This window comes from Rhipicephalus sanguineus, chromosome 2 (genome assembly GCF_013339695.2).
Source record: "Rhipicephalus sanguineus isolate Rsan-2018 chromosome 2, BIME_Rsan_1.4, whole genome shotgun sequence".
In the NCBI taxonomy this organism is placed as follows: domain Eukaryota; kingdom Metazoa; phylum Arthropoda; class Arachnida; order Ixodida; family Ixodidae; genus Rhipicephalus; species Rhipicephalus sanguineus.
The window spans coordinates 205,566,114-205,589,199 of NC_051177.1; the positions used below are offsets into that span (position 1 = coordinate 205,566,114).

General features: G+C 43.6%; 1 protein-coding gene across 3 annotated transcripts in view; it reads right to left on the reverse strand.

Annotated features, from left to right (window-relative positions):
* LOC119384023 (probable D-lactate dehydrogenase, mitochondrial) overlaps positions 1–23,086 on the reverse strand; it is a 64,585-nt gene that overhangs the window by 31,079 nt on the left and 10,420 nt on the right. The window contains exon 1 of one of the 3 annotated variants that reach the window (XM_049412738.1): positions 12,611–12,703. The exons of 1 other annotated variant lie outside the window; for it this stretch is intronic. The gene's annotated coding sequence lies outside the window, so the exon portion shown is untranslated. Of the gene's footprint in view, positions 1–12,610; positions 12,704–23,086 lie in introns of those variants that run through there. One more of the 3 variants, XM_037652311.2, reaches the window with a different exon arrangement.

The following is a 23,086-nucleotide window of genomic DNA, read 5'->3' on the forward strand; positions in this document are numbered from 1 at the left end:
GAGGCACGCCTGAAATAACAGGACGTAAAGTAGAAGAGAGATTATTGGCGTAAACGAACTGCTGGCGTTTAGTTAAAAAGTCACAAATCCAATTAAAAACTAACGGGTCAAGGTTAAGGATGAAAAGTTTTAAAAACAACAAGCGTTTATGAGGAATTTTGTCAAATGCTTTCTCGAAATAAAAAAAAAAGTGCGTCTACCGGTATATTTACATCAATGCTACCGCTGACGTCGTTAGTAAACAGAGCTAGTTGCTTGTAGCAAGGAACATCTTTCTGAAAACCATGTTGGTTTTTATTAAAAAATGAGAGGTACGAGGAAGTTAATTATCTAGGTGATTTGACAGAATTGCACTTTTTGCTACAGGAGCCTTTAGATGAATCTCTCTATCTCAAACAATCACTTAATACATCCGGGACATTAAACAAAATAATACTGCCACACACACAATTGTTTCGGAAATGCTGAGGTGTTAGTACACTTGGATTATGTAAACATTTCTTCGCAACACTCGTCTGGGATTATGTGGCCGTATAGCCCGATTTGCATGAACTGCTGGTCCGATCAACCGCCGGGTCACAAGCGGTAACGTTAAATTCACGTGGGGGCACTGTTGATAGCAATCGTCTGCAAAACAAACGCCTGAAAATTGAAATGAGCGTTCTGAACTATTTCGATGGCGTTCTCAGCGATGTGGCCCACGTATTAAACGTCCTTCGCCTCAGTGAGTCAATGAATGGTCTGGCACGTCACGTCCGCATAAAGGTTGATGATGCTCAGGAGTATATCAAAAGCCAATAAAAATAGCTGGATCTAAACTAGTACTTATACAAGTTTAACAGCGCCGTTGCTGCGATGCTACATGAAGACACAATCTAACAGCAATAAGAAGTTTCCACAATTAACCTCAACTTGTAGTGAAATGAAGCCCTGAAATTCTTGCGAGGAAAACGTGAAACTAAACAACATGATGACTGAGCGAGTACGCAAGCAAAACAAACACAACAACTGATATTTTGCGAAACTCAGCACTGCATGCATGCGTTTTTGTAATCGTGCGCGGAGCTTGGCACACCGGCAAAAACGCTGTCCGCAGAGCGCGGATCCGTGCGATGCAAATAATACTTGTGGAGGCGAAGCCATCATATTTTTTTTAAGGAATCGCCCGTGAAAACGCAACCTAATAATGTGAATAAGGCATCTTGCATGCCAAGATCACATGATTGTGAGGCACGTTACAGATCAATTTTGACGGCTTCGAATTTTTTATCGTGCTCCTGTATCTAAGCAGAGGGGTGTTGCTTTTCACACCCATCGGAATGAGGCTGCTGTGGTCGGGAATCAGACCCATCCCCGAGGTTAGCAGCGCGACACAACAACAAACCTGATCACCCCTTTCAAAGTGTGCACGACAAAGTGTGCACGACGCAAGCACCGTTGGCGACTGTTAAAAAAAGTATAGCTTTTTGTCGTTTCACTAGGAACATTCTCGATGCTGTTTTCGTCATTCATCTCAAGCTTGAGACAGGCAAAAAGCAAGCGCAAACAGCGGAACAGCGCACGAAGCAAGCGCATGATATGCCGGCGCGTCACGGCGGGCGTCGAAAAGTCCTTGCCGTGACGTCATCCAGGCCACCCGCCAGGCGGCGCCACACCAACTTCTCGGGGCTAATAGGTTAGGCACATACGCACATTTTCTACAGTAAACTTCCGGGTGCCCTGAAGTTCATTACTAATGGCCAAGCTACGCCCAAGCGCCCTTTCCTAGTACCACTGCCTTGCACGCGCTATCCAATCACTGTCATGTAAGAGGAATTGATACAATATTCCTCAAAAATATTACTTTGATAAGCGCGCCGAGATTTGTGCGCGAAATTTTCTGATATATCTCATCTGGAGCGAATACTGCGGACGTATTACAGTAAGGACGCCGCATGTTGCTCATCGCATTTTGTTTTTATTTATGGGTTCAAGAATGATTACGATTTGCATATGGTATGTCATTGATCTCTGCATCAATCCTGCGAGCAACCGCAAAGCATGGGAAAAAGAAAAAGCAAGAACGTTTATGGAGCTCGCTAAACGAGGACGAAAAAAGATTTCTTCATAGCACATACATAAGCCTAAAAAATAAGCGTAAAGGCTTAGGCGCCAATATAAAAAAATATTAGGCACGTTGTACGAGGGAAACTACGTATTATCATTGGTCACCTGAGGCTGTTTACTTGCAAGAAAATTTAAGTACATGGTAATATTCACAATGCGGATACTGGTATCGACCCAGTATGACTAGATTTGATGTGACTCGTGTCGATCCCGCGACGGTACTGTACATGTAAATTTCCTAATGCATGGAGAAGTAGCTAAGAACAGAACTTGAGCTAATTTGGAAATTCATGTTCCGTAGACGCTTCCTGTTCTATGTAATACATGTGCACAAGGTCAGCGGTTAACTTGCGCTTTTCAGGACAACCGTACAAAAAGCATTGCGGAAACTCCAAATTCTCTGTAAACAAATTTAAACACGCCGCAAGTTCAACCATTTATGAAATGCTCAGAATAGCATACGACTGGAAAACAGACACTTATCGCGTGTACTGGCTAAGGACGTCATATCTGCAAAGAACGCGAGAAGTGTCACAGAGAAATGGTAAGCATAGTACGGATGAAACACGTTGCAAGTGTACTGCTATTCGTCGTGTATTGTACATGAGCAGCTTCAAAGGTTTCCCCCCGCTCTACAGTGAGAACTTGAAAAGAATGAGGAAGCAAGTTTCAATGAGGCACAGTGGTCAACAGTGGTCAGCGTAGTTGGTCACTCTTGGAACTCTGCATAGTTCTGAGCGTTTTGGTGGTTAAGAATCGGGTAGCTTAATATCTTTTGCTTCTATCGAGTATTTACTTTCACGTGTGTTAGTTCTGTTTTCAGGGATCGTCCAGTGATTGCAACAATGTCCAGGAACTCTCCTGGGCAAGGAAGTTCGGCATGGTCAGCCTCTCTTCGAATGGATGATATACCCCTTGATCTCTTTCTACGCAGCGGGGTGAGCAGCATTCCCGTTGCGCTGGTGCCCTTGGGTAGTGGTTCAATCCGGTTGAACAACCCTAAGGCGATTCAGGAGCAACTTCGTGCGGTAACTTTACAGTATCAGATCATCACCGATGTGCGACAGTTCGGCCGCGGAGGTATTGTATGCAGATCACCGGACAAAGGTTGTGTAGCGGATCTACTGAAATGCTCGTCATTTGCCTCTATCCCGGTGAGTGCATACATTCCACCTCATCTCGCATGCACCAAAGGTGTAGTACGCGGAATTGACTCACAACTAAGCCCTTCTGAGACGCTCGAGAAACTCTCCATGGCCGGAGTAATAGCTATCTACCGGTGCAATCGCGTGGTAGACAACGTGAGAGTAGCCACAGTGTCGGTGATTCCAACCTTCGCTGGTACATCATGCCCATCGGAAATAAAAGCTTGGCCTCTAATCTTCAGGGTTGAACCGTTAGCATCGCGTCCCCTACAGTGTAGAAAGTGTTGGCGTTTTGGCCATAGTGCGGGTGGGTGTAAATCTGGAATACGGCGTTGCATATGTGGCGAGGGTCACACACACTATGACTGTACTACCCAATATGAGAAGTGCTGCCTATGTGAGGGCGCTCATAGAGCGGACTATTCTAGCTGTCCCGTTCATTTTCAAGAGAAGCAACTACTGGAAGTAATGGACAGAAGACGATGTTCTAGGAGAGAAGCAATGGCAGTTATTAAGGAAAGGACACAAGGTTATGCTGGTATTACCGCTCGGCAAAATACAATGGCAGATGCAAATATCGCACAAACAATTGAGGCCGCAGTGGAAAAGGTAATGTCTAAAGCAATGGATAGGTTATTTACCAGCCTATCGGAATGCTTGTATCAGATAATGAATACTCAACTAACTCAGCTGATAAATAACACAACAGCTCCTCCCCAGAAAAGGTCTTCGCTTTCCGCTCAGCAGGAAACCAGATGTGGCATGAATGAAGATAGGCGGCCTCTCAATGACTTCCGGGAGAGAGAGAAGAAATAGCAGAGAAGGAAAGGCAGGGAGGTTAACCAGTATAGGACAACCGGTTTGCTACCCTACACATGGGGACAGGGTGGGGGAGATTTAAAGATGGAGAGGAAAGAGAGAGAGAGAGAGAGAGAAAGATAGCACATGACACAGCACACCTAGAATCAGTCGGTCACTCTTGCGTGGTAGCATAGCACACATAGAATCAGTCGGTCACTCTTGCGTGGTAGTTGGTCACTTTTGCGTGGTACGCGACATTTCTGTCACAGGCGCTTGGCCAAGTTCGTCGCTCTCAAAAACCTCAGCAGTGCCTTCGTCGCCTTCAGTTGTGATGTCTTCTGTTGACAACATGCAAGTTTTGTTTGAACACACATTTGTCTACTGTCAAGGCGCGCTAGAACGGACGCCAATGACTGTCTCTGAGCATTATATACCGGACAGTCGCACAGGACGTGGTGTAGCGTCTCCTCGCAACGACAGGCATCACAGAGAGCGTTGTCGGCCATTCCATTTCGAAAGGAACAGGATTTCGTAAATGCCACCCCTAGCCACAAGCGATAAAGCAGTGTGGCCTCTCTTCGCCGGAGTCCAGTCGGCATACAGATATGCATCAAAGAGGACAGGTGGCGTTGACGATTAGTCCGATTGGTTTGGCTGAATGACTTCCGGGAGATTACTAACTCTAACTCTACAGGGAGTGAGGGCAGTCCCCACACCCTAGATCTGAGTGTTAATACTGACGTTGAAATAGATTCGCGGGCCCAGAAACGTAGCCGATCCCCCATAAACCCATCGTCTTCCTTGTCGCCTGAGATTAAAACGAAGAAGGCTCCGCCTAGTAAGGTCATAAAGGAAAGTATCCTAGAGAAGATTGTCTCTACGGTTGGCATATCCAATCATTGAGCCTTTGAAAGTTTTACAGTGGAATTGTCGTTCAATTTTTTCAGCTTCCACAGATTTATCGTGTCTCATTGTTGACAAAAATCCAGATATAATATTATTATAAGAAACTTGGTTAGGTCCAGATCAGCATTACCATTTAAAAAACTATCGATCATTTCGTCTTGACCGAAGGTCAAGAGGGGGTGGGTTACTTACGTTAATTTCAAACAGATTTTGCCACAAAGCGCAAATAGCACTTCAGCTTCTGTCGTCGGAGCACGAAATTCTTGTAATTGCATTGAGCCTTCCTTCATGTAGAACATTTTACATAGCAAATGTATTTTATCCGTAAGGGGTTAACGACACAAACCCTTTGGATAGTGTGATCTCTGTTAGCGGTAATAATGTCCTATTGGCGGGTGACTTCAACTCCCATCATATAACATGGGGCATAAGGACAGACTCATGTGGAACTAGGTTATGGGATTGGTCTCAGGGTAATAGTCTGACTTGTCGCAACTCAGGCATCCCTACTTTTATCAGAGGGATGGCTGCCCCTTCTCTAGATTTGACTTTCTCGGGATCAGGCATTCGTATTTCATCTTGGTCGACCGTTGATTCTGCTACTAATAGTGATCCCATTCCGGTGATATTTAAGATTATATGTCCGGTAATATCAGTAACTTCTGGAAGACTCACGTGCATAAATTACAGTACGTTTAAAAAGAGCTTGCGATGCTCCATGGCATCTCTGTCAGAAGCAACGTCAAAACAAAAAGCATTGAGCATGTGTTCTCTTTTACAAGAGTCGCGTAGAAAAGCGGAATTTGATGTTCACTCTGTTGAACAAAAATCGATGTCGCGTTGGTGGAATGATGACTGCACTCGAGATTACAGGCGTAGAAAAGCCGCCTCGAAGAAGGTACTACACAATCAGTGTCCTAAAAACTGGTCAGATTATAAATCCATTGCAGGTACATTTAAACGTACAGTCGCGAAAGCGAAGATGGTGTATGACGAAAAGCATTTTGAATTTCTTTCGAAATCAAATAACAAAAGAGCATTATTTGGCTTTCTCAGACATAAGAAACTAATTCCTCAATCAGTAAATATTGAATCCATAATTTTATCGCCACAGGAATTGACGCAATCATTGGAGAGAATAGCGCAAGGATTGGAAAAGCGCTTTGCGGCTAACGTTCATCCCCCTACATTAATACCGAAATCAGGTGATAGTTTTACTGAAATATCTATGGCGGAACTATCAGAGGTGATAAGGAAACTTCCCGCTGCTGCTCCAGGCCCCGATGGAGTCACGTCGGCATTGTTAAAAATTTTATTCAAAGAATCACGGGAAGATGTTCCTAATATAATAAATTATTCCATAAAAGAAGCTTGGATTCCAACTGAATGAAAAATCGCCAAAATTATACCTGTGCTTAAAAAACCAGGAGAAGGATATGTTTTAGACAACATCAGGCCAATTGCATTAACGTCAAATTTTGTCAAGTTAATAGAAAGAACATTGCTCATTCGTATAGTGAAGTTTGTGGACGGAGAAATGATCCTTCGTCCATGTCAAATCGAATTCAGGCAGGGACGTTCAATATGGCAAGCACATATTGACCTCGAAAGTCGGATACATCTGGCACGGCGACAAGGACAGTATGCAGCTTTAGTTACTCTGGACATTGCAAAAGCGTACGATAGTGTTGAACACAGCGTATTAATTAGTCGTCTGAGAGAAATCAACTTCCCACATTATTTAGAAGCGTGGATTACGGAATTTCTAGGTAATAGGAAATTTTATTGTTCTCAGAACGGAGTTTCATCAAGTAATTATAAACAGGCAAAAGGAGTACCCCGAGGGGCTGTTCCGTCACCGGTCTTATTCAATATTTTATTAAGCTCGATTCCATGTAACGACAACGTACACACGTACGTCTATGCTGATGACATAGCGTTCTTCTCATCAGCTAATGACATTCACGCTCTCTATCGAAACCTGCAAATGTACTTATCTGAAATAGAACATTGGCTTGACGCTATTCATCTCTCTCTAAACGTGAACAAGTGTGCGATACTAGTTTTCCCTATAAAAGACCCAGTGCATTTATCTCTATCATACAAACTTGAGATCATTCCACAAGTTCAAAACATCAAATATTTGGGAGTGATATATGACAGCTCTCTCTTATGGCGAAACCACATAGAATATATCGCAGCGAAGGGTGTTCGGGCATTTGGTATCCTACGGAGAATAAGCAACAGGAGATCAGGAATGCGTAGAGCCACGTTATTATCAATATACCGCATGTATATACGACAGGTTCTAGAATTTGGGACTGTTTTATACTCCGGGGCACCTGCCTATAAGCTTCGTCCCCTTGTTCTTCTGGAAAAGCAAGCACTGCGCATGTGCTTAGGGCTACCTTAATTTGTAGCGAATAATGTTTTGTATATGGAAGCTAGAATTCCCGCACTTGTCACTAGATTTAGAATATTGGCGGTACAAACATATTTGAGGGCATTTGGAATCCACTATTAGGCGTAACCAAACAGTTTTCATTGCGCAACCGGGTTTATTTATTGATTGTTATTGGCCTAGATTTCACACACTTCAAGTAAAATTTGTACAATCTCTCCTCGATCCATTGTCCATCCAAATAAGGCAGGTTATTCCAATTAGTAATGCGACAAATTCTCTTCAAATCTACTTTGATGACATTTTTCCTAACACTGCAAAACACCTACCGAGTAACATGTTAAGAGCTACCCTATAGGACTGCCTGGACAGAATGCAAGCAAACGTAGTCATTGCGACGGACGCGTCGCAGAGAGAGGAAAAGTGTGGCATCGGTATATACTGCCCTGTTCTCGACTGCTCCTTTTCGCTCCGAATTCCAGATTACACACTCATCTTTATTGCAGAATTTTTAGCGATAGTCTTGGCCCTTCGTAAGCTGCCCACATCAATAAATTCCGCAGTAATAATAACGGACTCTTTATCAGTGTGCAGTGCGCTCACGGCATCCGGTGATATGAAAACATTGAAAGAATTCAAATCCCTAACACCTGAGCACTTAACGTATGTTCGTTTAGTATGGGTACCTGGGCATAGAGGTATAGTTCTAAATGAAACAGCCGATACATTAGCGAAAGCGGCGTTAGACGGACCAGCTATTAATATTACCCCTACACCAGCTTTTATAGTAGCGGCTAGATTTCGGAGGCAAATGATGATGCGAGAATTCAGTATATCATCTCTAAGAAATTCCCCGGACTTTAATCATCTAATGACACCCTGGAGAATGTCAACATGTCATAACAGAGATCTGGAAGTTATAATTACGAAGTTGCGTTGCCGTATTCCATCATTAAATTTTTATTTATATAGAGCCGGTTTGGCACCATCACCCCTTTGTTCTTATTGTAGGGAAGACGAAACAATAGAACACTTTCTGATCTCATGTCAGAAGTTTTCTACATTACGAAAGACATCTCTAGAAACGCCTTTACGCATCATGGGATTAGATCTGGGAACCTCAAATTTACTATCTCTAGGTGCAATTACCCTTGGGCACAGCAGCGGGAAAGTATGCGAGGCCATGCAAGATTTCATAGAACAGTCAAAGAGATTTAAGCAATAACCACAGTTCAAAAGTTCCATAGTTAACCAGAAGCAAAGTACAGCAAGATTCGTTTCTATTTTATGTATTTCTTATTTGATGAAAATTAATTCCACCCACCTTTTTCCATTTTTTATTTCAATTATTGAAATTTAAATTTTTAATTAATTTCCTAAAGTTAGATTTGAAAAATTTGTAAATTCTCACAAAATTAACTTGTAAAAAAACTTTTTGTTATACAAAATGGGAAATTATTCTCATTACCAGTTTTTAAATAATTTTTTCTAAGCTACCCGACTCTTGGCCAATCCCCCTGAGTGGGTGTGAGCCAGCAGTACAGGATCTACATCTACATCTACATCTACAAATGAGGCGGTGGTTTCACGTGTTAATGAACTTCAGAATGTCATTGACACTGTACGATTTAGCACTGACCAATGGGAAAATAACTACAAAGGTAGCACATTCAATTTTCATACGATAAATAATGGCTCCTTTCCGTTCCGGCGACACGACTACGACTCGAATGAAGCCACTGCTGACAGTGTCAGCTTGAACGAAAGAAACAAAAAAACAAGAATGAGAGAGACAGCTGTATATTCGACTCCGCGGCTACCCAGTTTACCGACGTGCAAATTTATCGTCACTTACATATCTTTCAAAATAACGTCGATCGCAAAACGATGTCTTCTGCGCACGTCGATTGAGCTGTCAAACCGTAATAAAGGAGGCATTGAACAGATTGAAGCTTGTCGTGCGGATTCTTTCCAGGAAAAAGAGAGAGAGAGATGCAGTTTATGTGCGCACGTTATCGTATGCCCCTGTCGTTATAACGACAGGCTTACGATAATGCCGAGCACGGCCTCTTAAACACGTGGCCTCTCTGGTTACGTGCTTCCGGGTGAGTTGCGATAGCGCGTCGTCCCGTGCATATCATTGTCTTTGCGCGGCTGATAAGAAAGGGTAATTGTTCGCGGGGCTCTCCTGTTCCCGCCACGCTCGCTCTGTCACAGCAGCGGCTAGAAACATCTTCCACTTTGCGAAGTTCTACTACGAAGCATGTGGTTCCAGCGTGAAGGGAGCAGGGAGTCGTTAGTATATCAAGGAAGAATTTTGAATTAGCGCCATTTCTTCAAAAACTCGTTTTGTTCAGAACAGACGGTTAAAAAAAGGGGGAAAATTGCAAAGGGGAGCGCGAAAGCTGTGCGAAAAAAAAAAGACTAACTCTTTAGCGCAACGCTTCTGCGTTACCGTTTGCAAGGTATCAAGTCAACTAGCTCAATAATCAGCTATACTGGCACAAAGTCGTTTAGTAGTGTTCAAGAGAAAAGGTAAGTTTTGAGGTTGTACGTGAAAAACCAAGATATGATTGCGAGGCGAGCCGTAGGGGGGGGGGGGATCCGGGCTAATTCTGGCCACCTGAAGTTATTTAACGTGCACTTAAATAATTTAAAAGCGGTGTTCATGAGCTCGCTTTGCGAGACGTCGAACGCGCGCGTCCTAGAGCTCAGCAATGCAACATTTTAGCCGGGAAGCTACGACGGAAGGCGAGACGTACCTAAATACTGAATCGCACGAATGTTCTGAGCTGGCCTAGCTATGCAGAAACAGGCAGACGACATGACACTTATGCCAGGACGTCGGAGCGAAATGTTTTGCGCTTTGGTGTTAGCCTCGTCTCACCAAAAACTTCCGTTCCGTTTATGCGTCGTACCGGTTTTTATTTGCATACAAAAAATAAAGTAACAATAGAGGCATAGTATTATTTGTGCTCATAAGCGAATTATCAATTCCCTGAGCAGGCTGAATGCTTTGCGTCAAAGGAGTGAGCGTTATCTTAGAAGCAGCACGCCGTCGAGCGCACTCTCTGTTATGCGAGACCGCTATTCTTATAAAAACGAACTTCATCCCCGAGAATGTCGTTTCTTTGCTGGCCTGTGCGGCTGCCACACCAAGACCCACTTAATATTTACAGCTCCGGTTGCTGCTGTTTCCATTCTTCCCAAAATTTCAACTCATTTATTTGCAATTTCTGCCTAAGAAACGCTCTAATACTGTACCCTGAGATATGCATTAACGCTCACATTGCATGACCTCGGTTATTCCGGATTGCCAAATTTTCATTTGCGCCAAAAGCCAATAAAGAATATTTCGGTTTCACTCCGGAACGAAATAATAGATAAAGTTCCGGTTACGTCTTTGTCCCGGTCAAAATTATCGCTCCAGTCGCTTTTTCTTTTCATTCCGACGCACGGGGGAACACAGATTGTCTTGTCTGCTAATTTGTCTCCCCTTCTGCGCTGGCTCACAATATTATGCTAATGAGATCTACATCTCGATATGCTCAAGATCGAGCATCTCGAAATGCTCAAAATTGACAGCTCAATTGAAGCATGCATGGAAACATTTGCCAAATACTTGGTAAGTAAAACTGCAGTGAAAGAAAACTTACAAAATGTTGGGAAAAAAAAACAGAGATTACAAGACACGCCACGGTAGAGAAACGCTAACTCCTAGCGTATGTGCCTCGAATAGTGTGATAAATGAACGATCCAGGAACTTGAGGAAAGCAACCTCGTTTCGTTAGTAGCCATATGTGGACAATCCGAAGAAAGCGATGAGCAGCAAAATCATTTCACCCGCCGTGGTAGCTTTGCGGCTAAGCCGTGGCGCTGCTGTAAGCACGAAGACGCGGGTTCGACTCCCGGCCCCGGTGGCCGCTATGCGACAGGGGCGACATGCAAGAGCACCCGTGTTCTTAAACGTATCTTCTTAAAAACTTAACTTGAACTTAAAAAAAAAAGAAGCGCAAGTGTCAAGAAACTAAGATACTATGATGGGCTAGTTGATTACTGGCTTGATGAAACATGGTTAAGTCGGCGAGAACTCAAAAAGAAAACACTCAAAATACAAACGTTAAAGATTGAAGGAAAGATTACTTTTAAAGGCTCGTTTTTCTTTGTTATACACAATATTAATGAGAACTAACAGACAGCAATGCCAAGGAAAGTATAGGGGGTGTTATTTGTAGTAATTAGAATATAAATGTGAAGAAAGTAAAGTGGACGAAAAGATAACTTGCTGCCGGCAGGGACCGAAATGCGACCTTCGAATAACGCGTCCGATGCTCTACAACTGAGCTACGGCGGCGGTCATCTCCCCGTCCACTTTATAGGGTATATATGTGGATTTAAACTTAGGAGTGTTAGTCAGCGCCAGTCGTAGCCATGGCGGCGAGTGTGGAACTTGCCGCCCTGCCGGCGGCAAGTTATCTTTTCGTCCACTTTACTTTCTTCACATTTATATTCTAATTACTACAAATAACACCCCCTATACCTTCCTTGGCATTGCTGTCTGTTAGCTCTCATTAATATTGTGTATAACAAAGAAAAACGAGCCCTTAAAAGTAATGTTTCCGTCATTCATAGCGAGGGTCTCGTCCTGGCAGACATGATGCCTTCAGGTAGTATGCGAGGGATTATTGGTCAGCTGCCTGCTCGTAAATAGATCACGTGCTACGTGACGCCAAAATAGGCAGAAAAAAGAGTGTTCCACACTCGCCGCCATGGCTGCGACTGGCGCTGACTAACACTCCTAAGTTTAAATCCATATATATATACCCTATAAAGTGGACGGGGAGATGACCGCCGCCGTAGCTCAGTGGTAGAGCATCGGACGTGTTATTCGAAGGTCGGAGGTTCGGTCCCTGCCAGCGGCAAGTTATCTTTTCGTCCACTTTACTTTTTTCACATTTATATTCTAATTACTACAAGTAACACCCCCTATACTATCCTTGGCACTGCTGTCCGTTAGTTCTCATTAAACGCTAAAGATTGGCATTCGTCTCGTGTGTATACTCTTTCTCTATACCGTTGTTATAAGCACCGATTTAACAATCTTTCATCAGGTCAGAAATTAACCCGGAAACGTGCTTCAAAGAAATTGTGGCTTTATCGCGCAAAATGTTTAAAGATCGCCTTAATCGTCCGTACAGTGCCACCCGTGCGCTCTCATCAAAATCAAAGCGCCCCTCAAGGCTAAACTCACTCCGTTATGCCGTCTCCCCTGGCTCTGTTGGCAGCGTACGGGTAATAAAAGAAGGCCGAGTGTTCTTCGGGGGTATTCCCACGCACGCAGCGTCAGCGGTGCATCTCCGACAGACAGCTGCCGAGAGCAAAGCCAATGCGGTCTCGCTTTTTCTTCTTCGTTTCATTCCGGCGAAACAAAGTCTGGGCACGTTCCAGCTCTAATGACGTCACCTTTAGCGTAGATCCACGCGCTGTTCGCCGGTTTCGCAGCAGACGGAATAAGCGAGCAGTGCTTACGTCACCGTATCGCGCGGTCGCTTGTATCGGATGCAATGATGCAATCGGGCGAACGTCAGCTTCATGCGGCTAAAGCGACACCGCGTTTCCGCCTGAGGCTGCATCTGGGCACCAGAGGACGCGCAGTTGTCGCCGCCTTCGCAGCACCGCAATTCGCAGAGTTTCTTGTTGAATCGGATGAACGAGTTTGAGTGAACGCCTCTTAGGTATACATAGAGTGGATTGGCTAACACAATTCCTGGTTTGCCGCCTGCATGTTCCCATTATTCGCATTTCAGTTCTAGCTTTCAAGTGTAGTTCGTGATCAAAATTATAAGAACAAATTCTTTCGCAGATGTGAGCGTTCATACGTGCGACAGCGTGGCGTACGATAAAGGTCATCGTTCCGAACCAAACGGCGCTGTAAGAGCTGCGATTTCATCGACAGGTTTCAAGTAGTGTACGTCGGCAGGCATACGCAGAAGTTTCGGTCGTCACGCTCGAACGCTCTTGTCACAAGGCGTGCAGGCACGGACACAACTGTTTGCACTCTTTACATTATCTCACGATGACTCAACGTACGACACACGAGTTGACATTTCGCACTATGGATATACATTACCGGAAGCTATCAAGTATCTTCATTCACCGACAAAGTTACCTGCCTATACGCAGCAAACGTGCATTAGCAGCTCCTCTGCGAAAATACGAGGTAACTATTGTTGTCCTACAGGCGCATCGCCAGGAAGAAAGTTAAAGGAGTAGTGAAGCGATTTTCGGGCATCGCAAAATGAACATCATTCATTTCCCTGGCATGCAGTGTTCACACCGTCCACACACCGGAGCCAGGAAGCACGTGAAAAATAATTTTACTTCGATTTTAGAAGTTTTGACTGGCCAGGATCCGCAAGCCAGCGCCACCGCAATGGATATTGTCATGACCAGTCAACACACTTCGATTGGGCTGCGGACTCTTCATTCTTTATTCTTTATTCATACATAACCCCGCTTTGCCCGGAGGCGTTACAGCAGGGGGGTTACAAACATGAAAAAAACACATCTTCATTTTTACTGCACACTTGCTCAGACATCAAACCATTCCACTCGTTAATGGTTTTCACAAAAAATGAATTCGCGTACAGGTTCGTCCTGGCCCGGTATGGCCTTATTTTGTGTATATGATCCGTACGTTCTGATATGTACTCTGGCTGTTTTAGGTAAGTGTCTCTCTCAATTCCTGTTTTATTATGAAATATCTGATATAACAACTTCAAACGTAGTTTTTTTACGTCGTGATGAAAGTAACTCCCAGTTTAATTCTTTTTTCATTTCGGTGCAACTGTGATTTCTTCCATACCGACTCAGGACAAACCTGGCTGCTCTGTTTTGAATTTTTTCTAATTTATTAATCAAGCCTACTTGTGACCGGTCCCAAAGAGTACAAGCATATTCTAAAATTGGTCGAATACAGGTGAGGTAAGCCGTGTTCCTAAGCTGATAATCTGCACATCTCAAGTTCCTTTGGATATAGTTCAAAGCCACCGCAGCCTTAGCAACCACATAATCCACATGTGCATTCCAGGAACAATCGTGCGACAATAATACACCCAAATATTTGTACCTACATTTTCTATCTAAAGTGTTTCCCCTTAAATAATAGTTAAATAGCATTAATTATTTTTTTCTTCTTTGAAAAACACACATGGACGCACTTGTTAGTGTTTAAATTCATTTGCCACTTAAGACACCATTGATAAATACGTTCAAGGTCAGCCTGTAATTCACTGACATCATGTTCATTTCGAATTTTTCTGTAAATAACGCAATCATCTGCAAATAGCCGAATATTGGAGCCTATGCCCACATTAATGTCATTAATAAAAATGATAAATAATAGAGGCCCCAGCACAGACCCCTGGGGGACGCCGGATGTGACTTCAAGAAAACCCGATTTAATGCCATTTAAAACAACACATTGGCGGCGTTGAAACAAGTAATTTTCAATCCAATTAAGAATATTTTGTCTATATTTAGCGCTCGTACTTTTCCAAGAAGCAGAGGATGGGAAACAGTGTCAAAGGCCTTGCTGTAATCGAGAAAAATGCAGTCTGTTTGCCCACCCAAGTCTATTTCTGATGCTAGGTCGTTAAAAAACTCAAGAAGCTGCGTTGTACATGAAAAACCTTTACGAAAACCGTGTTGTTTCTTTGTTAATAAATTGTGCTCTAATAAATGCTTCATTATAGCCTTGTATATTATATGTTCAATAATCTTGCAGGATATCGATGTAAGCGAAATAGGTCTATAATTCGCGACGTCTTTCTTTGAACCTCCTTTGTGAATTGGGACTACATTTGCTACTTTCCAATCTTGTGGCAACCGACCAGTACCTAACGATTTTTCAAAGAGAAAATAAAGGTAAAGTGAAATTGGATGAGCACACTGTTTTAGAACTCTTGGAGAAACGCCATCAGGACCCGTAGCTTTACTTTCATCGAGGTTCTCGAGCAAGGCCTCAATGCCACTAACACTAATTTCGAGTGGTTGCATAAAAGGAACACTACTACTTGGCAAAAGTGAGCCTAATGTGGACTTCGGAAGAAAGACTGATTGGAAGTAATTATTTAAGCACGTGGCTTTTTCTACATCCTCAGAAAGAGTGTGTCCATTGAAAATAAGTTCATTTATTCCAACAGGATCGGACCCACATCCCTTTAAATATTGCCAAAAAGGTTTAGGATTTGTTCTCATATTTTCATTTAGTCGTTTCAAGAATTGCTTCTTTGCATCTTCTGATACCTCTTTGTACTCGCGCGTCAGTTCTTGTAGCTTTTCGTAATGAACTTCTCGTTTTGTTTTTTTGTACCTTTTAAATGCCCGCCTTCGTTTCTTAATTATTTTCAGAATACTGTTAGTCACCCATGGTTTTTTACGCTTCTTAAGCCTAGCCGAGTCAATACTTGGTATGAACTGCTCTGAAAATTCAAGTACCTTATTTTTAAATACGTTCCACAAGTATTCTACATCGTGCTCTTCCGCCAAGCACTCAAAAACAGGCAAATAATCGAGAAGTCGTGCGGAAATTGATGTATAGTCGCCTTTATCAAAAAAGAACACTTTTCTACTAGTAAACTTTTTCACTCGTGGAGTTTTTGTTTTAATTTCTGCTACAACAACCTGATGGTCGCTAATACCTGGAATTATATCAACATTACTTACCATATTAGGCGAGTTACAAAAGATAAGATCGAGGGTATGATTAAGTCTCGTGGGCTCCAAGACGTACTGTTTCAACCCGAAAGTATCAATGTTTTTCATTTCAAGATTACTACGGCTGGCATGCAACACCTCGCATGAATCATCTTTCCAGTTAAGATCGGGTAAATTAAAATCACCAGCTAACAATATGGTGTGGTCACATAACTCAGAAATGATATCGCCTAATGTTTCTAATACACTCAAATTTGCGCTGGGCGGCCGATAAAATGTCCCAGCCACGAAAGAAAACCGGTTACCTAGTGTAACAGTACACCAAACTGACTCGTACACCAGTACGCCAAAAATACTCTGCGACCTGCATGCGGCCGACATCGTAGTCAGAATCGCTCGATGACAATTCATTCACCATTGTCTACGTGCACCACGCGGAAAGGACAGCAGACGACCGAACTGCTGCTAGCACGTCCCCGCGTGACCTAGACCTATGTCATACTGCGTTGACACGACACTGTGAAACTAACCCCTCGATATAGAAAGCTGGAGTGTTTTTTTAAGGCAGCGGTGTTATGTCTATGTCCAATGCGTTACAAGGCACCACGATACTATTTTTAGGGTTTTCGACACCAGTGTTTTTTTTTTATTCAGAGCAACAATACGTAGATTTCTAAACCTCGCGTCAGTATTCATACAAATATGCCGTAATGTGTATTGGCAGCGCAGAGTATGGTACAGCAGCCTTTAAGCCCTGGCCCATTGCTCATATGCTCAGTGCCGAGAAAATGCAAAGCGTTGCAGTTGGCTACCTGCTGAATAAATACGACGGTGCAATTTTGTTAAAAAAACAACGAGATCAAAGAAATAATTTTTCTAGGCGTCCTCCGCAGCGACATTGGTGATGTTTGTCGTGCTTCGAGATACTTTTAAAATGAATTGATTGTACGAAGCGAATTGTTAAGATTCAGGACACCAATTGAAAAGAAAAGGAAAATCAGTATATTTCCAAAAAACAGAAGCATCAGGTATCAACTCTAGGTAAACAAAGAACGTCGTTATAATTATCCGAAGCGTTCCTTTAGGAATATATGAAGTGGGAAACACTTTTGTACCAGACGCACTGTAGAGTATACCATTATTTATGACCTTTTCACAGAGTCTCGCAAGCACTGTAAATTATTAAGTAAGCAGGAAACTCACATATATACAATTTGCCCATTTCGGATGGTCAATAGAAGCAGTTCAGAAAACGCGATGCCCATTTTAGGGGAGCGTTACAGATTAGTTGATTTTGTGCACTGATTTTTTATTTTTTGATGTGACAGCATTTGGCAATTGGAATAAAAAGATATAGCCTTTAAATGAAAACTGTGTTGGCTGCACTGCGTAGAATGTAACGTTCTTAACTGCGCCAAAGTTTCTTTGTTCTAATTTCCGCAGCTATGCTTACATTAAAAGCGTTGTCTGCGTTTCACATATATCAGGAATCTTAAATCTACGATGCCTTCGGGCGAAAGCTTCTATTTAAAAATATTAGGCTGTGCACTGTATGTAACAGGTGTAAATGTTTTCCTTAAAAGTGAGCAATAATAAAGTAACCCGGTGATGGCGTATACCTAAAAATAATAGCTAAAGATGTCAAATGTTGCATTGTCGAGGCAAAAAGTGCGTGTCATGGTCTGCTTGTTACTAGCTTTTCTGTGTGTGTGGTGGTTCAAACAATAATGTATATAGTTTCACCCCCTCAGTTTCAACGCACTGGGAACAAAATACGAATGGCAATAAATAAAATAATAATAATAATATCTGGTGTTTAACGTCCCAAAACTACGATATAATTACGAGGGACGCCGTAGTGGAGGGCTCCGGAAATATCGACCACCTGGGCTTCTTTAACGTGCACCTAAATCTAAGCACAAAGGTCTCAAACATTTTCGCCTCCATCGAAAATGCAGCCGCCGCGGCCGGGATTCGATCCCGCCACTTTCGGGTGAGCAGTCGAGTGGCATCACCGCTTAACCACCGTGGCGGGGCAATAAATAAAATAAAATAAACGAATAAGCTCACCGTTCTACAAGAAGTCCTGGCAAATTGCAGCATCAGCTTCGATATATTGCAGTATATATTGCAGCATGAGCTTCGAAAGCCGAGTCAGGCTGATGTGAAAAATTTATGCAATGTGGAAATGCCCCACAATAATTGAAACTCGCTAATGTCGTTAATTCAGCAACCGAGAAAGACAAAATGAATACATGGAGGTCAATTACAGGAGGCGATCTCTCGTTGGGTACCTGTACACGGCAAAGGGGAAGCGAGCTTGGGTGAGCTGAAGAGTGTATGACGTCGCCAGAATGGCGCTGCCACCGTGTAAGACCAATAAAGGAAGGAGGCACTGACAACGTTTATATGTCGGTAAGTTACTGACGCTTCCCTTGTGGTTCTTCATGCCTTTCTCCGAGGGATTGCAACAACGGTTCCGTTTATTTGTTTCCTATTCGAACAGGTTTTGACACGGAAGAAAGACTGAAAACTTGCACGGCCTCATTCTTACTTTATTCAATAAAGAAAACCTGGGTATCCCAAGTTGTCTCGGTTGCTTTATTTAGACCACCGCGGTCAAGAACGGAACCCGCGGCGTTGTAAATGAGTAACAGAACTCGTCATCATACGACAGAACCACAGCGGCTGACTTAGTATTGTCTTGACGTTCAGCGTAAATAAACGACGCAGGGCGAGAGAAGACACGAGGACACAGCGCTGTATCGCCTCGTCTTCGTTTCGCCTGCATCGTTTTTTTTTTCGCTAAACGTCAAGATATGCAGCACCGACTAGCCCATCGGTTCGTTATGTTGTGTGTAGTTCTACGCAGGTGGAACACGGAGGCGATCAAAAGAGTCTGCTTTAATGGCCGACTACAAGGAAGCAGGAATTGCAGACAACGAACTTCGTCGTCCGTTTCAGCACCGATCAACAGAGCGTGTGGCTGGCTAAGGTAATTAGTTATCATTCATAGCGCCGACTTTTTCGCGTATCTTCCTGCGGTGTGAACACCAACATCCTGGTGTCAATATTGAATTTAGCTAAGACTACAGTACCTGATGAATTAAATTAAATTAAATATCAGATTAATTGTCTAAGCGACTAATTGAGCGGCGCTAAGCGAGAAATGCTTTATTTTAGTGTGAATACTTGTAAGGGATGCACTTATTCCGAAACGTAAGTTCGTAGCGGATTTGATTAAAATGTTTTCTAAAGCAATATTATGATGTGGACAAAATAGGAGAAATGTATTATTAATGTCGTAAATATGCAAAGAAGTACATTTTGTTCGGTTCACTGAGTGCCAGCCTTGTGAACAGAGGAAAATGAGCAAATTATTAATGCCACTATAATATATACGTTTTTGTAACAAAGCTTACAGGCGGCATATAAATTTTTATCTCATTTATCTTTCATTCACACTTTAAAAAGACGTTACCACAAACAACTCATTCCATGCATTTTCATAAGGGCAGAACCAACGCTAACATATATATTCGTAGCTCTAAAAATTATACGCGCGAGTTAAAAACAAAGAACGTACCCAGTTGAGTTATATTGTGATGATGATGTGATATTCGATATGTACGTATAGAGCATATCTGACTACTCACCAGAGAGGGGATATACTTGTTCTAAGTCCAATAATATTTCCACACTGTTCTGTTCGACGACGCCAGTTTACAGATCCAACAGAGCGCTGCTCAAACCCGCCGAGAGATTTCCACTCTTTCTCAAAGTGACGCACCTACGCGCGACTATGCAAAGAGACCTAGCTTAGTGTGCCATTCGAGAACCTTTGGGCGCGCTCCAGCTGATGGGCGGACACCGCGCACGCACGCTGCCCTTTATTAGGCGCTTGCAGTACCGAAAGAAACATAAAACGACATCGTTTTTAAATGGGCACTGCGCTTGCAGCATGTATGACTAGAGTGGAGTGCTGGAAACTTGAAACAATGAATTAATGGAGGACTGTATTTGTCTGCAATAAATGCCGGCTGGACCTTTGGGGCTTGGAGACGACAAAGCACCTGCGTGCGGCATGCAGCTCCATTACCTCCACGGCTCAGCGAAGGACGTCATCCTAAAGACCATGCTCTGAGGTACACAGCTTCACACTTCTGAGAGACAGGGGTCACCATAGTTCGTATAAGGCGCTGCGCCACGATAACAGCCGCAGTCGCGAAATATGTTGCGCATAATTTATTCAGGAGTGACGGATTATAATTAGTGATAGCGTGTGTCGTGTCTGCGTTTGTGTCAATAGCATTTCCAATGGACCGTTTCCGATTACAGCACGGAGAGACGGGGCACTATCGAGGCCCTCACAATTGCAAAAACATGCAGCGCCGGCGGAACATCACTTCCAGAGCATCACGCTCTGGAACTCTCTGACAACATGGAGTCAGCCGCCTGAAGGGCCTCTCTTTCAAAAATAGTCATCGGGCCGGAGTCATATTTGAAAGCTCCAGTACTCCGCCATTTCGTCCCACCAAACCATGGCGGGACCAAAAAAACTGGTGGGACCAAATCGTCCCACCATTTCTAAAATCTGTTTTTCACGGTATTTTTTCCTCTGCAACTCCATTGGGGCAGCTAGGATTTCACTTGCGCCTTGAAGGGGCCATGACACGGTCACCCAACAATTTGCAATTTTCAGCGAAAACTAGAAGTAGAGAGTCTATTGTACCTATACATATATGAAAAATGCCCACCGCCGGCGACCGCTATTTCGCCATGGTGTGTGTGACGTCATGTGCTGCGTGGAGTGAAGCCGTCGTCTTCTACCAAAGTTTCAGCCGCTGCCAATCGTTCAATTTCAATGCCAAGCTGAAGAAAGCTGAAATGGCTCGATATCACGCGCAGCTGACCAGGGAACAAAATCGTTCACCGGAATGCAGACGCTCGCGCAGCAAGCAACTCGTTACGTCATGGCTCGAGGGTGCGCCAGTGTTGCTCGACTCTCAGGCCTCTGGCGACTTTGTAAAATATTCAGCTATAAATTAAGTGCTCGACCGAATGCGCTGAAATTTCGCCACCTTGTTTATGAACGCGGATGGATTAACCCACATAACGCAGATTATGATCGAAAATTGGGTGTCATGTCCCCTTTGACTGACCTTGGGCTCGTCAACAAAAGCTGACAGTTTGTTTGCGATAACGGCCACCGCACTCATCGCGAAAGCAACTGACATTTTTATCATTTTTTTCTTCGTTAATGCCGACTTGATTCCTTGCGAGCATCGCTGGAGCACCAGTCTGCTATGTGTGCCTTCATAAGGAAATGGACAAGGATGTCAAAGCTCATCCGAATATTCTGATAGGGTGAGCGCAGGTTACAGCGTTCGACACATCGCGACCATTTAGACTTCGTTCGTCTTATTCAGGCGAAAGCCTTAGATGCCTCATCAAGCGCGAAAATTGACCGTCGGCGTTGGCGGCGTCAACGCGAGTGTTGAAAAAAATCATCTTCACGTGATGACGTCACCACATGACGTCATCATGACGTCAGATATCGTGACGTCACATGATGACGTCATCACATGACGTCGTCGATTGCTCAAAGGTCACGGACGCAGGGCAAAACCAGCTGAGGTGCAGATAGCTTTCGCAGGGGGAACGATTATACATCGACTAAAACGAAACAGAAGATGGCCGTCACCTTCGAGTCGTCCTAGGCGAATACATAAGGGACCCTGGGAATGGGGCAGATGATCCCCGACAGTAGTAGTAGTAGTGGTAGTGGTAGTAATAGTAGTAGTAGAAAAAATCTTTGTTTTTTCGCTTGAGCGGTTACATAGGGTGGAGTCCTCAGTTTAGGGCCCGATTTGCTGCTGCACTCTGGCTGCCCCAGTCAATGATCAGCCACTGTTCTCCGGTGCTCACACACGATCCAGCATATTGTGCAGAATTTGTAGCGGACCGCAGCTTTTTTAGCCGGGCAAAAGCGCCATGTTCATTTTATTCTGTGTCGGACTTCCCCGTCTCCGCTGCAGCTCCTCCTCGCTCACTATGCTCCATTACAAAATACATTAAGAAAATGAGGGACAACGGAAAGCGCACCACTGACGGCATACATAAATATATACTACAACGTCTGAAACACCACGATGCGTGGATCCTTTGGCTTTCAGAGTTGTGCACGCAATAAGTGAAAAACGACACGGGTTGTATATTCGTGCTGCTCGCATTTGTCACCAAGCCCGGCGGGAGAGTTGGATGCCGCGGAGCCAGGCGGAGAGATATCGGTGTCGTGACGAAAATGCCTGTCGCGCCGGCCGGATACTTGGCCATTTTCCAGCACGCTCTACATATCCTCCTCACAATGACCGCTCACCTATTTGACCTGTGCAAGATCAGTGCAGTAACCTACACCGACTTCGCAACTCTTACATACCGCGCGACGAAAGGTCAGCCGTCGATCTGAACCGATAGCGAGAACGCGTTAATGGTGGCTCGCACGGAGAGCACTTAATACATGCGGGAGAGAAAATTTACGATGAGCATGCGAAAAATATTGTGAACATTTTACCAACAGGAGATTCGCCCAGCAAAAAAAAAAAGGATAAAAACGCACGGTAAGTGGTGATTGAAAGCAGCTGCTGCGAAACAAAAAAACCGAAAGAAAAAAACGTAAAGTAGGAGAGACACGTATACGGCTCAATATTCCTGGACACAAGGTTATGGTAACCAGTACTTGACAAGAGTCGCAGTGATTGCTCAGTAAACGTGTCGCTTTCGTTTCGTGATACTGATGAAGATAACTCAGTGTACAGGCGTTGTGAAAAACTGCGTGAACAAAATAAAGCATCACTTATGGAGGGCGTTTGTTCATGGACTAGCGCTTGCCTTTGTCATTAATAAAAAAAAAAGGTTGTACACGCGCACACACACACACAACCAAACGTTAATAAAGCCACATTTCGTACGGGTATCCTTCTTTTCAATCATTATATATATATATATA